The sequence below is a fragment of the Ambystoma mexicanum genome, chromosome 1q (assembly GCF_040938575.1).
Source record: "Ambystoma mexicanum isolate Mex_15411 chromosome 1q, UKY_AmexF1_1, whole genome shotgun sequence".
In the NCBI taxonomy this organism is placed as follows: Eukaryota; Metazoa; Chordata; class Amphibia; order Caudata; family Ambystomatidae; genus Ambystoma; species Ambystoma mexicanum.
Window position 1 is genome coordinate 808,237,508 of NC_090922.1, and position 12,404 is coordinate 808,249,911.

At 45.0% G+C, this 12,404-nt stretch overlaps 1 protein-coding gene across 1 annotated transcript in view; it reads left to right on the top strand.

Annotated features, from left to right (window-relative positions):
- Nucleotides 1-2,087: 2,087 nt before the first annotated feature.
- DHX9 (DExH-box helicase 9) overlaps nucleotides 2,088-12,404 on the top strand; it is a 745,262-nt gene continuing 734,945 nt past the window's right edge. Inside the window, exon 1 of the mRNA XM_069641409.1 lies at nucleotides 2,088-2,224. The gene's annotated coding sequence lies outside the window, so the exon portion shown is untranslated. The remainder of the gene's footprint in view (nucleotides 2,225-12,404) is intronic.

Below are 12,404 nucleotides of genomic sequence, written 5' to 3' on the forward strand. Positions count from 1 at the left end.
AGTGGAGACAGATGAAAGGAGGGAAGCCCGACCACAGGAATTCCATGTAGGGGATGAGGTGTTGGTCCAGCAAGCCACAGCCAGAAAGACAGACTTGCGGTTTGCCCTGAACCCCCTACAGGTCACCACCATTAAAGGCACAATGGTGACTGCCTTGAACTCGGAGAAAGAGGTGACAAGGAACAGTTAATTGTTTAAACATGTTGTTAAGAGAGGATGAAAGGCCTCTGCCTCCTGATCCGGACCCAGAGCCTCGTGAGTCCAGGGACGACCTGTGGATTCTGCCAGTGCCGTAATTCTGCCAGTGCCGTCGCGTTGTCATGTGGTCGAGCCGACCAGCAGTCCCGAGCTTGGTCCAAGTGACAACCCTATTGCCTGTCCGCAACAAACCATCAGGAAACCACTTTGTCTTGTTGAGGAATGCTGAGGGGAAGTAAGGACATTTGTCTGGGGTATTGTTATGTGCCTCTGTCTCTTTAAGCATAGCTCTCAACCTTTTTTGTCAGCAAGGTGGGTGAAAACAGCCGATTTTCTTTTTGGTGGGTGAGAGGCCCATAGAAGTGAATGGGCGCATGAGGGACTTGGCAGGTGATTCATCTGCTTTCAAGGCGGGTGACACTCGCCAAAAGCGGGTGAGTTGAGAGCTATGCTTTAAAACAGAGACCTGCACATGTTAATGTTAAAGGATATTTGTACCGCGCACTATCACCACCGGAGTGGTCCCCTGGCGCTCTGAAAGAGGGAGGGGGGGTGAGTTAGTGGGAATAAGCTGGAAAAGTGCAAGAGAGCAGTGATGTGCTGATGGCAGCCTCAGCCCGGTGGGTCCGTCGGCTGGGCTTGGGGTGTTTTACGGTTGGTAGTCATTGTGTGCTGTTGTGCAAGTCTATGTGGGGTTTGTTTTGTTGTTGCAGTGTAGTGAAGTTAGTGCAGATTGCTGAGTTTTAGGCTTGTGGTTGTGTTTGGTTAGAGTTTGAGAAGTGTATGCAGAGGGATGAAATTGTTAGTGTATTGGTTAGTTGGCATTGCTGTCCTTGCAGTTATGTCTATGTCTGATGTTTGCTATCATTCACTATTCCACTGTTGCTAATTTTCAATATTCTGTCTAGATGTGAGGCAGGCTAGTGATCACGATTCTAATCAAGTGTTGCACTTACCTTCATTCAGTTTAATCCAAGTGTGGCACATGCTAACATTCACATTTCTATCTAGGTGCGACACAAGCTAAAGTTAAGAATTCCATCTAAGTGTGGCGCATGCCAATATTCATAATCCCGTCTAGATGTGACGCAAGCTAACGTTAAGAATTCCATCTAAGTGTGGCGCAAGCTAACATTCACATATCTATCTAGATGCGACACAAGCTAAAGTTAAGAATTCCATCTAAGTGTGGTACATGCTAATATTCATAATCCCGACTAGATGTGACGCAAGCTAACGTTAAGAATTCCATCTAAGTGTGGTGCATGCAAACATTCACATTTCTATCTAGATGCGATGCAGGCTAAAGTTAAGAATTCCATCTAAGTGGCATAGTCATGTGAGCCATGACGGGAACAGGGAAGATAATAAAGAAAGACCTTCATTTCTAGTCCTGGTGTTGCGTCCTTATTTGATAGGTCGCAAAACACCAGGTCAGGCAGATTTACCAGTTCTGTGAAAATGTTATCCAACACCCTGAGAGGGAGATTTCACAACAGAAATCGAGAATGCAGTTTTCACATAAGACTGCATTTGGGTTATAATGATTTTAGGCGGTAGACAGTTAAAAAATAGCATTATATTTAATTGAAAAATAGGGAGGATTGGCATATATGACGACGGTGGGTACTGCTAGTATTAGAATAAGATGTGTAAACTAATTGAACGTTCCCACGACCCAGTGTTTCGATCGTTATGGTATTTATTTTGAATAAGTCGGTCTTATGTTCTTCCGTGTTTATGCGCACGTCGAAAGAATAGACGCTCGCGGTGAGAAAAGGGCATAGAGCACAGAGACAAGAAGTAATTCAAACACTTCCGGGCACCTTTCTCTTTCCTGGTTGGCTGGCCTGTTGGTGTGCCCGCGTCGCTTTGGGTGACGCGTAAAGCAGCGCCTCTCTGGTTTTTCTTTCGTTCTGCGCGGCTAGACTCAGTAGAGTGGCAAGTGGCTGTTCAACCGTGCGAAGGCAGAGCGAATACGAAAAGGGATTCTTGAAAAAGTGCGTTTTGGACAACTTTGCCAGAGGTGAGCCAAACAGCTTCGAGGAAGTCCTCAGATGTCGGAGAATTGTCTCCGATCCAAGTTACCGTAGTGAACAGTAATAGCACGCCATCCGCAGGGCATCGCAGACAATTTTAGGGTCCCGGTTGCAGTCAGGCGTTAAATGAATTGGCGATCCTGCCCTCTAGTAGCACCTTGCAAAATAACCCAACATGTTTTTTGCCCCCTCGTAAAAGATACCACTCGAAACCCTCCATTGTTTTACAACAACTTATGGGTCAACAGGAGCTGCGCATTAGGGTTCTTAAAATAAAAAATAAAAAACACGAACTGCCCAATACTATACTACCCTGTAATGCCACCACTCGTAGCAGCCACCCCACAATGGATCAAATGTGAGAGATCCCTTTCCATTTTATATGCAGTTTGAAAGCTCAGAACCAGACCAACCTCTTTTTAAAGATTCTAGATTTTCCTCGACCCCTTCCCAATAGAGTTGGCTAAAATTAGGAAACGTGTTTGACTAGAAGCGGCTGTATTCCACTTTATTGGGGATACAGCGGTTTCCATCCCGCTATTTGCCAGTTGCCTCGCCCACTGACTCCTTTGTTGAAATTCTAATGTTATTCCTAGCTCTCTAGCCATGTTGTTTGATTCACATTCCCTCCTGCTCCTGGTGGGAATTTTAGGTGTTGCACACCCGGCCTCTTTCATTCGTTTCACTAGTGGATCAGAGGTGGCAGTATAGTTGAGAGTAGAACTGAGTCGGAGGGTTTGGCCTGGCTTCCTAACCAGGAAAATAGCTACAGAAAACATGGACTATTTTTCTTAAACATTTTTACAAACTAGAACCGTTGTGGGTAAGTTATGATATGGCATTTATAACACGTGACAAAAAACGATCTTACTAGGCCTAGTGACATTCAGATCGTGCAAGGGAACGGGGAGGGCAAAAGTGCAGGGGTGGGGGGAAGGGTGCGAGGACGGAGAAGTGCAGGACAAGGAAAACGGAAACAAGTAGTGTGGCCAACAGGTGGCAAGTGCAGATGCTCAGAAGTGTCTAATAAGTGCAGGAGAGGGGACTGGTGGGTTACAGACCACAAGTGCAGGGGGTGCTAAGAGGCAGTGCAGGTTTGCAGCAGGACGGGCGACGACATGAGCCCGAATTCAGAGGGTGGCCAGTGTCCAGTGCGTGGATCGGACAGGAGATAAGCAGCGGAGAGGAAAAGAGAAGGCAGAAGCAAAGAGGAAGGTCTTTAGGTGCTTGTGGAACTGGAGATTGGTCTGCTCAAGTTGCAGAGAGGAGGCTGCTCCAGGGGGAGGCACTAGCCGAAGGAGGTCTGCCCCAAAATCGTTGCTTGGAGAAGCGACTGTCCCTCAGTGAGTTGGGAGGTGGAGGAGCGGAGGGCCAGAGTAGGAAGATATCGGCCCCTGGTCCCAGAATGCCGTGTGGACGATGCATAGGGTCTTGAACTTGATCCTTGCCGCCAATGATGAGATTTCAGTGTTTTGGGGGAGGGGGGTACGATTCCTGGGCTTGAGGCTGAGGACCAGTCTTGCAGTCCTGTTCTGGATGAGTTGTAGAAGCACGTAATTTAGAAAGGCTGTTGCAGTAGTCCAGCCTAGAGAGGACCAGAGCTCTGGACAGTGAGCTTCTGGGGGAAAGGGAGAATGCAAAGGAAAAATGGGAATAAATGCACACCTACATTTTAATAAATGTTTCAATTTTGTAAGATTCTAGCTAGGCTGATTTAAAAAAAAAAATGAATTAAAGGTGCACGGGATGAAATAGGGCCTTGGCACAAAGGCCCAATATACACATGAAGGGGAAAAACAAGAACCTAATACGGATCCCTCCTGTCCCATGCACACTGTCCAGGGACCACAAAAGATGTGGTAAAGAAGTTTTAATTTGTAGATCACAACCTATTCAATGGAATACGAATAGGCCAAAGTTTTCATTAACTATTGAAAGGATTACTTCTACACAGGGTTTGTAAAAGCACAACATTCGTTTTAATTAGAGATAACATTCAATGTGAGGCTAGACAAAGCGCATGTTCAATATGTACAGTGTTGACGGCTTAACGCGTTTCAAGGAGAAATCCTCTTCAGAAGACTGAACTGCTTTTGGTGTTTGTAGGCAATCATTACAATGGAGGTACAGGGAAACAAAAACATACTTTTAATTGAGTCAATTCACCATGCTCCAACTGAACAAAAGTAAAATGTTCTAACATTGAACCTATCATGAGCTTGATTTAAAGTACATATCCAGAAACTTAACTGGAGAATGTTCCCCTAGTGGGAGACCCAAGGGATCTATTCTTTACAGCGAGTCTAAGGTAGATTATTCCATCCATGCCCCAATACTGAGAAACAGAGCTGCCGAAGCAAAGTAGGGTAATTACAGTAGGGTCTGTGAGGGTCCACGCTGTGCATATAAGTTAATGGCATCTAGACATAACCGAAAAACTATTAACCAAAGTAGCGGAATACTAAGCAGCCTTCATGGAAACACACAAATAAGCACTCGCCCAATGTCTGATGTGTGCAATTAAAAAGCTGACCCAAAGTCAGTAAGGGAGAATACCTCTGAGGAGGTGCAGCTGGTAGTTTCTCCTCTTGGGGATGTTGGGGATGTGGGGAGAGGAGAGTGTGGAGTCGAAGATGACCCTGAGGATCCTAGCCTCGCAGGTAGGAGCAGGAAGAGGGCCCAGGGTGGGCGGCCAGAGAGTGAGAGGAAAGGAGGGAGCTGGTGATCCTATGAGGAGGATCTCCGTCTTGCTGGCATTAAGGCAGAGATCATTGGCGCACACCACTCCTGGGTTGTGTATAGACAATCCGGGATGAGGGAGAGAAGCGGCAAAGGGAGCTGAGTATCCGCATAGCACTGCAAGTTGGAGCAGAGAGCGGCTATGCGGTGGGTGAGAGATGCTGGGTATTGCTTGAGCAGCCTATGAGAAAGATTAGACCCCTGGGGAACACCAGCGAGGGAGAGAGATAGAAGAGAGGAAGGGCCCAAGTTGGACCTGAAACGGTCAGAGAAAGGACAGCCATGCCAGGGCCTGATCAGTGATACCCAGGTTATCAAGGAGCCGGAGGTCTGAGAGCAGGTCTTTGCAGAAGTTCAGGAGAGCAGTTTCCATGCTTCTGGCTGCTCTGAAGCCAGACTGGTGGTCATGGAGATAACCAGATTTGGTGTGAGGGTTAAGCTGGTAGATGGCCAACTTTTCCAGGAGTTTGCCCAGAAAAGGAGTAATGGATATCGTGCGTGGGGGGGGGGGGGCGGGCAGGAGGGACAGCTGAGTTTTCTTTTTTTTTTTTTTAAGAAGGTGCACAAGGGAGTGCTTCGGGGGGAGGGGAAGGTTCCAGTGGCAAAAAAAGTGGCATGCGATGAGAAGCCTAAATCGAGACTGGGTTCACAACCTACCCAAAATATGTGATCCCAGGCAAATCGTTTAATTGCACTTCTTTGTGTCACAATGTGTAGTCCCTAGGATGGATTCTGTTATGTAGCTTATGTTAAAAAGTGTCGCTTTTGGTGTACTACACTGTAGTTAGTGTTGCTCTGACCACATACACCGAGCATTCATATTTCCAATCACTACTTGATTTGCCTTTTGGTGAACTCATGACAATTTCTTGCTCGTCACTTAATGACTGGCATGCACGGCAGGAAACCAATGGTTCTCATAGTACCGTGCGGTGTTGGACTAGTGGGTGCGAAGAGGCATTGATGTCTCTAGGGGAGGTAGTGGGAGCGCTGGTGTGCTGTGCCAGAGGAGAAGGGACCCATGGTGTAGGCTTCCGTGCAGGAAGGGGAGTAAATAAAGCTAGCATTGCGTTCGGTTTGCCCAACTTTCTTGTCAGAATACTTTTGTGTGATGTGTGCATGAAGTCCTCTCTCTAAAATGTTATATTTGTATGCCTGCTATTTGCATGCCCCCGTCAATCCCTGCCCGCCCAGAGGCTGGGACTTGACAAAAGGGGAAATCCACACATGGTGCTAGGGTATTGGGGAGGACCTGCCAGACCCCTTTGCAAGCACAAAACTACTGCATTTCGAAAGTAGTGCCCCTTAGTACTGGCATCTGAGTGTTTGGGGGGTTATGACGAGGATCTTGGCCTCTAGGGGCATTCATTTCTTGCTGGGTGCAGGCAGGAGGGGATGTCTGGAGATGCTACCTACCCACAGGCTAAATAGTTTGTTCGATTTCACAGGGGGGGAGGTAGGGGAGAGTATTCTTTAATTTAGTGGGGAACAGGCAGGTCTAAGCTCAGTCCTGTGGACTCATTAGCTCAAAGCACTGGTTGAGCTCCAAGGAGCCACTTGAATCGGCTCACCCAGAGCCTCTTGTACTTGCCCGCCTTTAGTATAGTTGCTTCTGTTACACAGGTGGTCTGAGCTGCAAGTATTACATTTCGAATGCTGTTGAAGATGGCAGTTATCAACTGCAAAATAATGGGCGGACCTTTATCTCGGCTCAGCAGTTAGTTGGGAAGCAAGTAATGCAAAAGTTGTCGTTTGTCGTTTTGGTTGAAGCTGGTAGGCTTTGGATTTTGCCGATTGCAAAAGAAAGTGATGAGTGGAGTTCTTGAATCAATCGAACTGGCTGGTATGCCCCTGCCCCCAACCATCATTTTCCTGCTATGTTACTGGTGGTGAGGCGCATATGCATATCAGTTTTGATTTTCAATTTGGCATTAAGGCAATGGCATTAAGGCAACACTAACAATGGGCTGTGTATGGACTGCCCCCTTATGTTTTTTTTTATAAAGCTCTTCAAAAAGGACACAGACCTCTTATGTTGGACAGAGCAGCTGTGCAATATCTGCAGTCAAACACTTTAGTATACAAAAATATAAACTGTGATATGGCATTTATAATGCGCCTATACACAAGGGTTTAAAGGCGCGACGAGGCAAGGGTGGGGGAACCGAGGGAACACTAAAGACAACGATCTTACTAGGCCAGGTGAAAATTGAGATATTGAGATCGTGCACGTGAGGGGTGGCAGTGCAATACATGGGCTTAACAGTAAAGAATAAATAAAACAATAGGCAAAAGTGCTGCCAGCTAGTGGCAAGTGCAGGAGTAAGTGCAGACATACTTTTATGCGGCATACCACTGTATGCCACATAGAAGTAAACTCATCTACCCTGTGAACAAAAATCCAAACTCTTACCCGACTATGCTATTCCAAACTATTCCCGAACACAGGACTTTCAGTGCAAAATAACACAATAAAAAATACAGCCAAGTTGCATATAGTAAATGGCCCGTTTCCATTGATTAAGGGTTAGAACAAACAAGATAAACCAAGATAAACTGTTATTTTGTCACACCTACGCCAATTTAACAGTATCTGTTTCTTTCAAAATATGGTCGACACGTGTCTCACCTGGTTTAATGAGCCATTCCAATGCTCCAGTTGGATCTGGCCTTCACCAGGACAAGTGATTCTCAGTTATCCCCGCTCCTATACAATCTTGTGGCTACAAAAAAAGCACACAACCCAGATTTAATGCCTAGTTTCTGTCCTAACATATGCAGTTCATCAGTATAAATCATAGCACATTTGTTCGTCAATTAATTAGAACACTGCACATCTGTATCGTATACACTCCCAGGCTTTTCACTGAAATTGAAAAAACATGATCCCACACACGTCGTTGTGGGCGCCCTAGTGAAGAAGACATGTCTTGTTTGTAGGTTGGGTTTTTTTTCACTGAGTGGATGTGAGTGTGTGGCATACAGTGGAATCGTACCTTTTTTTTCAATTGTTGCACTGTAGATATTGCACAGTTGCTCTGTCCAACATAAGTCGTCTTGATCCTTTTTGTAGTTTTATATTTGTAGCCTGGATGATCATGACCATGCCAGGCAGCCTTGGTTGTTTGTATACAGCCCTTTTTAATAACACCATCAAGGCTGAAACTGCACCCATGTCCTGGAAAAAGGTTTAAGCCTATAGTAAACAAAGGCTGCGGCTACCCCTAGATTTGAGAATCCTGTATAGTGGGAAAGGGGCCTAGGTATCGCAATGCAGAAGGCCTTAAGATATAATAAACAAAAGGAGGAGGCTACACCTGGATTTGACAATACTGCAAGGTGCTGGTGTGGGGGTGCGCCGGTGCGCCTAGGCTTCACAAGGCCGTAGGTTTCAGCCTGTTGTATAGTAGGTATCGGTAATGTAACACTCATCGATGGTTTGTTGTACCTAGATTTGGTAATACATTTGTAGTGAGAGATTTCTAGTGTTGAGAGCCTCCCCGAATGAGCGATGCAGGTTAGCAGTGGCAGTGATTACTTAGTGATGGGTGTGTGCTACCCTGGGCTACTTATCTCATTGTTTAGTCGTCTCTCATGTGGACTGGCAGGCAGGGGCGCAGTGAGAATGTTGCGAGTGTAGCCCGAGCGAAGGCTCTCCACCATTACTACTCGTTGCCTCCCGTTCCTCCTTGGTCACGGCACACCTCAAAAACCTCATGATTATCACCCTCTTTTTCGGTTTCCATCCCATTGACATCCGTACTCTTTCGTGACAAATCTGCAATAATATTTTCCTTACCCGGCACATATTGTACACTGAACTCGTGTCCCTGTAGCAAGGTATCCCATCTTTCAATTCTTCTTGAAATTCCTTCCAAACCTGTAGAGCTAAACACTGCAACCAAAGGTTTGTTGTCGCCCAGGACCACACATTTTCTGCCCCAAATGAAAGCTTTCAACTTTTTTATTGCCCACAACACATTTGGGGCCTCCTTTTCGATAACCGAACAGCAGGCTTCTGCTCCTCAATACCCTTGGTGCAAATGCTATTCTACTCTTCAGACCTTTATCCTTCTGCATTGATCCGTCACTATAACAACTTCTTTGCAAGTATTAGAACATGCTAGCATACGTGCGTTAAAAATATTTTTTTATGGTAACTTCTGACCACTGTACAGTTCACTCAAACACAGCATCCTTCTTACACAATCCGCTGCTGGTAATACAACAGTCCAATAAATTCCAAATGCATTTTGCATAATATACCACGACTTCTAAAAATGACAACACCCATTGTTTATCCATGGGAGCTTCCATCTCTTGAATGGCTTCACTAAATTATTTCGGGTATAGGTTTTCTCCTGTCCACTCATGCCCCCGTTATTCGATCTCCTTCACTCTAAAGTTACACTTTGCGTTCTGGAGCGCCAGGCCCACCTCTTATAGCTTCTCCAGCAACACACACAATTTCCTATCGCGATGCTCTTCATCAATACCTATGACTAATGTCATCCTGATAACTGTTCCTTTGATCACCCAAGACCGTATTCAAAATGCATTGGAAAAATACAGCTGCTGAAATCGGACCAAAGGGCATCCTTTTGAACCGAAAAGTATAGTCCGGCTTTCGCCAAGGTCACAGTACGTAATCCGCTCTGCTTTAATCTGAAAAACCAAATAACTGCAACCGTGGATGAAGGAAAACCAGCTCTTCTCCTCCTCCTAGACCTATCTGCTGCATTTGATCTTGTAGACCACAAACTCTCAGCAATCGCCTCACCCACGCAGCTGAATTCTCAAACCATGCTACCACCTGGATCACCTCTTTCTTAGAAGGGAGAGTCATGAAGGTCTTCTCCGACCAGGCTTGCGCAACACCAACCACCATCCACTGCAGAGTCCCCCAGGGCTTGTGCATGGCCCCAACTCATCTGTTCACAAAACCCCTCTTTGACAGACTGGACTCGCTAGGCATAGCTTAAACAAACTATGCTGACGATACCCAGGTCCTCATACCTCTCTCCGGCTCCTACAAATCCGACCCCAAGTCTCCAAAAGATCTACTCCACCATCTAAGCCTGGATGGCTGCCAACGGGCTCGGTCTCAACTGAGACAAAACAGAGATCCTCATAGTTGGCCCTAAAGAAATTCTCAGCAAACTTAGCAAGCCATACAGCGCCTTCACTATTGATAACTCCATCATTGCAGTCTTGCCCTCAGTAAAGACGCTTGGAGTATACTTGGACTCAACACTCTCCATATCACGCCAGGTGAGTGCAATTGCCTCATCTGCATCTCTTAAAACCAAGCTAATAAATGCAGTCAAACCCTTCCTAGCTAAGAAACTTCCTCTCAATAGCCAGAGCTACCATTGGTGCCAAGTTAGATTACTGTAATGTCCTTCTAGGGGACATTTCTGCAAAAAAGTTGAAAAGACTCCAAGTCATTCAAAGCAACGTGCTTAGAGCCGCCTTAAACATCCCCAGAAGAGAACACATCTTACATGCCAGCGCTTAGCCCATTGGCTCCTTGTCCAAGAAAGGATCACGTTTAAAATGCCTTGTGCTCACAGCCCCACCAGACCTATCGGAAGAAATTGTCAGAGCTACATCTTCCAGGCCTAAGAGCTGGTCACGCCAACCAATTGTGCATCCTCACAATAAAATGAACTAAGGCAGGAGGCACCAGCTTCCTTCACCTGGCTCCCGAGCAATGGAATGCTCTCCCTAACACCCTCCGGGCCGAGACTTCACATATGTCATTTTGGAAAACTCAAAAAATTATGCTGTTCAACAAATGGCTATTCAACCTCCTGCTGCACAAACTCCTGTTGTGTGTGTGTGTGTGTGTACACTCCTCGAATCCAGTCAACCCTCTCTTGGGTCCCTCCATTCACCCAGTCACTTCTCCTCCTAGTTGCCCCTCTCCATTACTGCTTCTATTTTCAAATGTTTTCCTATTGTTACCAGGTTCACTGTAACCACAAATATGTCATGTCAAATTGCTATTTTTTTTCTTCTGTATCTTTCTTGTAACTAGGTACGCTTGATTGTACCAGCGCCACAATGCTCTTGGGCTGCTTTTGTGCGCTTTATAAATGTAAAACATAAATAACAATCTTGCATACGGTTTAATAGTGTTGGACATATGTATATAGGCAATTTTATAGTGATTAGCTATTTGTATGGTCTTTGTGTTTACGTTTATTTCTCTTGTATTGTTGGCCATGGTGCTTAGGAATCTTTTCGTGTTGCTGGGGTGATGGCACAGCATTCTCCATTCCATCTGAGTATATGATATATTGACCTGCCCATTAAGACAAGGGTCCGTTGTGGTGGAGGGGCGGGGGCCGTGCTGCTTAAGTAAAATAGTTGAAGACTCGCCTGCTTTGGCGTGATTATTGCATTCAGATATATTGCAAGTCAAACAAGTTTATTCGGATTATGAGAAATCCATTAAACAACAAAAAACACGATTAATCCCAAATAAAGTTACATTTCATAAAACTCATCCTAATAATAAAATCATAGGCATTCGTAACCTAGATAACCTGCCATAAACATTGATCAAATAATTACATGAATGATTAAAACCCATGAAAACACTAGCAGTATCAGTTAGATAAGAAAGGTGAACTTTAAATCCCTATTAACATTTTTTTCAGAGTGCTAACTAGCATCTCCCTGCATTAATAATAGACCCTTTCTAAAGAACATCGCTCTCTTCAAAAACATAAGCATTCAGACATATCAGACCGCCTATGTGTCATGGTAATGCGCATATAAATACATCATGCTCTTTTCAGAAATTATTTTTAAAATTACAGCTCAATTTACATGAAAACTTGGCGGTAACTTGCCCCAGGTTGGGCATTATGAAATTTGAAAGGCATCACGCACTCTTCCAGACTGTTCAACATTTTGAGATACATTATCGTAAGTTTGTAAGTCGCATGCAAGGCATTGCAGAAGACAAATACTGGTCCAGTGGGGGTGCAAATTCCAAGGCATCAGTAGGATAATTCCTATAAGGGACTGCATGCAATGTTTTATTTTGACAAACATAACTCGTGCATGACAGTTTTGAGACATTGTCATGTATGTTTTGATTTTTACTCTATTGAAATAAAGATTTGGTAAGTTATTTCAAATACTGGAATATTTGCCATGTATACTTTTATTGGATTGTTCTTTTACTGAATGATTGTGTTATGGTTCATGCATGGTTGAACCCAATACACTTAAATAAAGAAAAAAGGGCAGCATTATGTTGCAATAAGAGAAGTGAGTTGGAGACTACTGGGACTGATTTTCTATTCTCTGGCCTGGGGACAGATGTATAGAAGGCCAACCTAGTATTGTGACCGGGACAACTCCGGGAGCTGTAGCCAAACCAGTTCGAGGTAGTAAGACGAGCGTGGTCGAGGC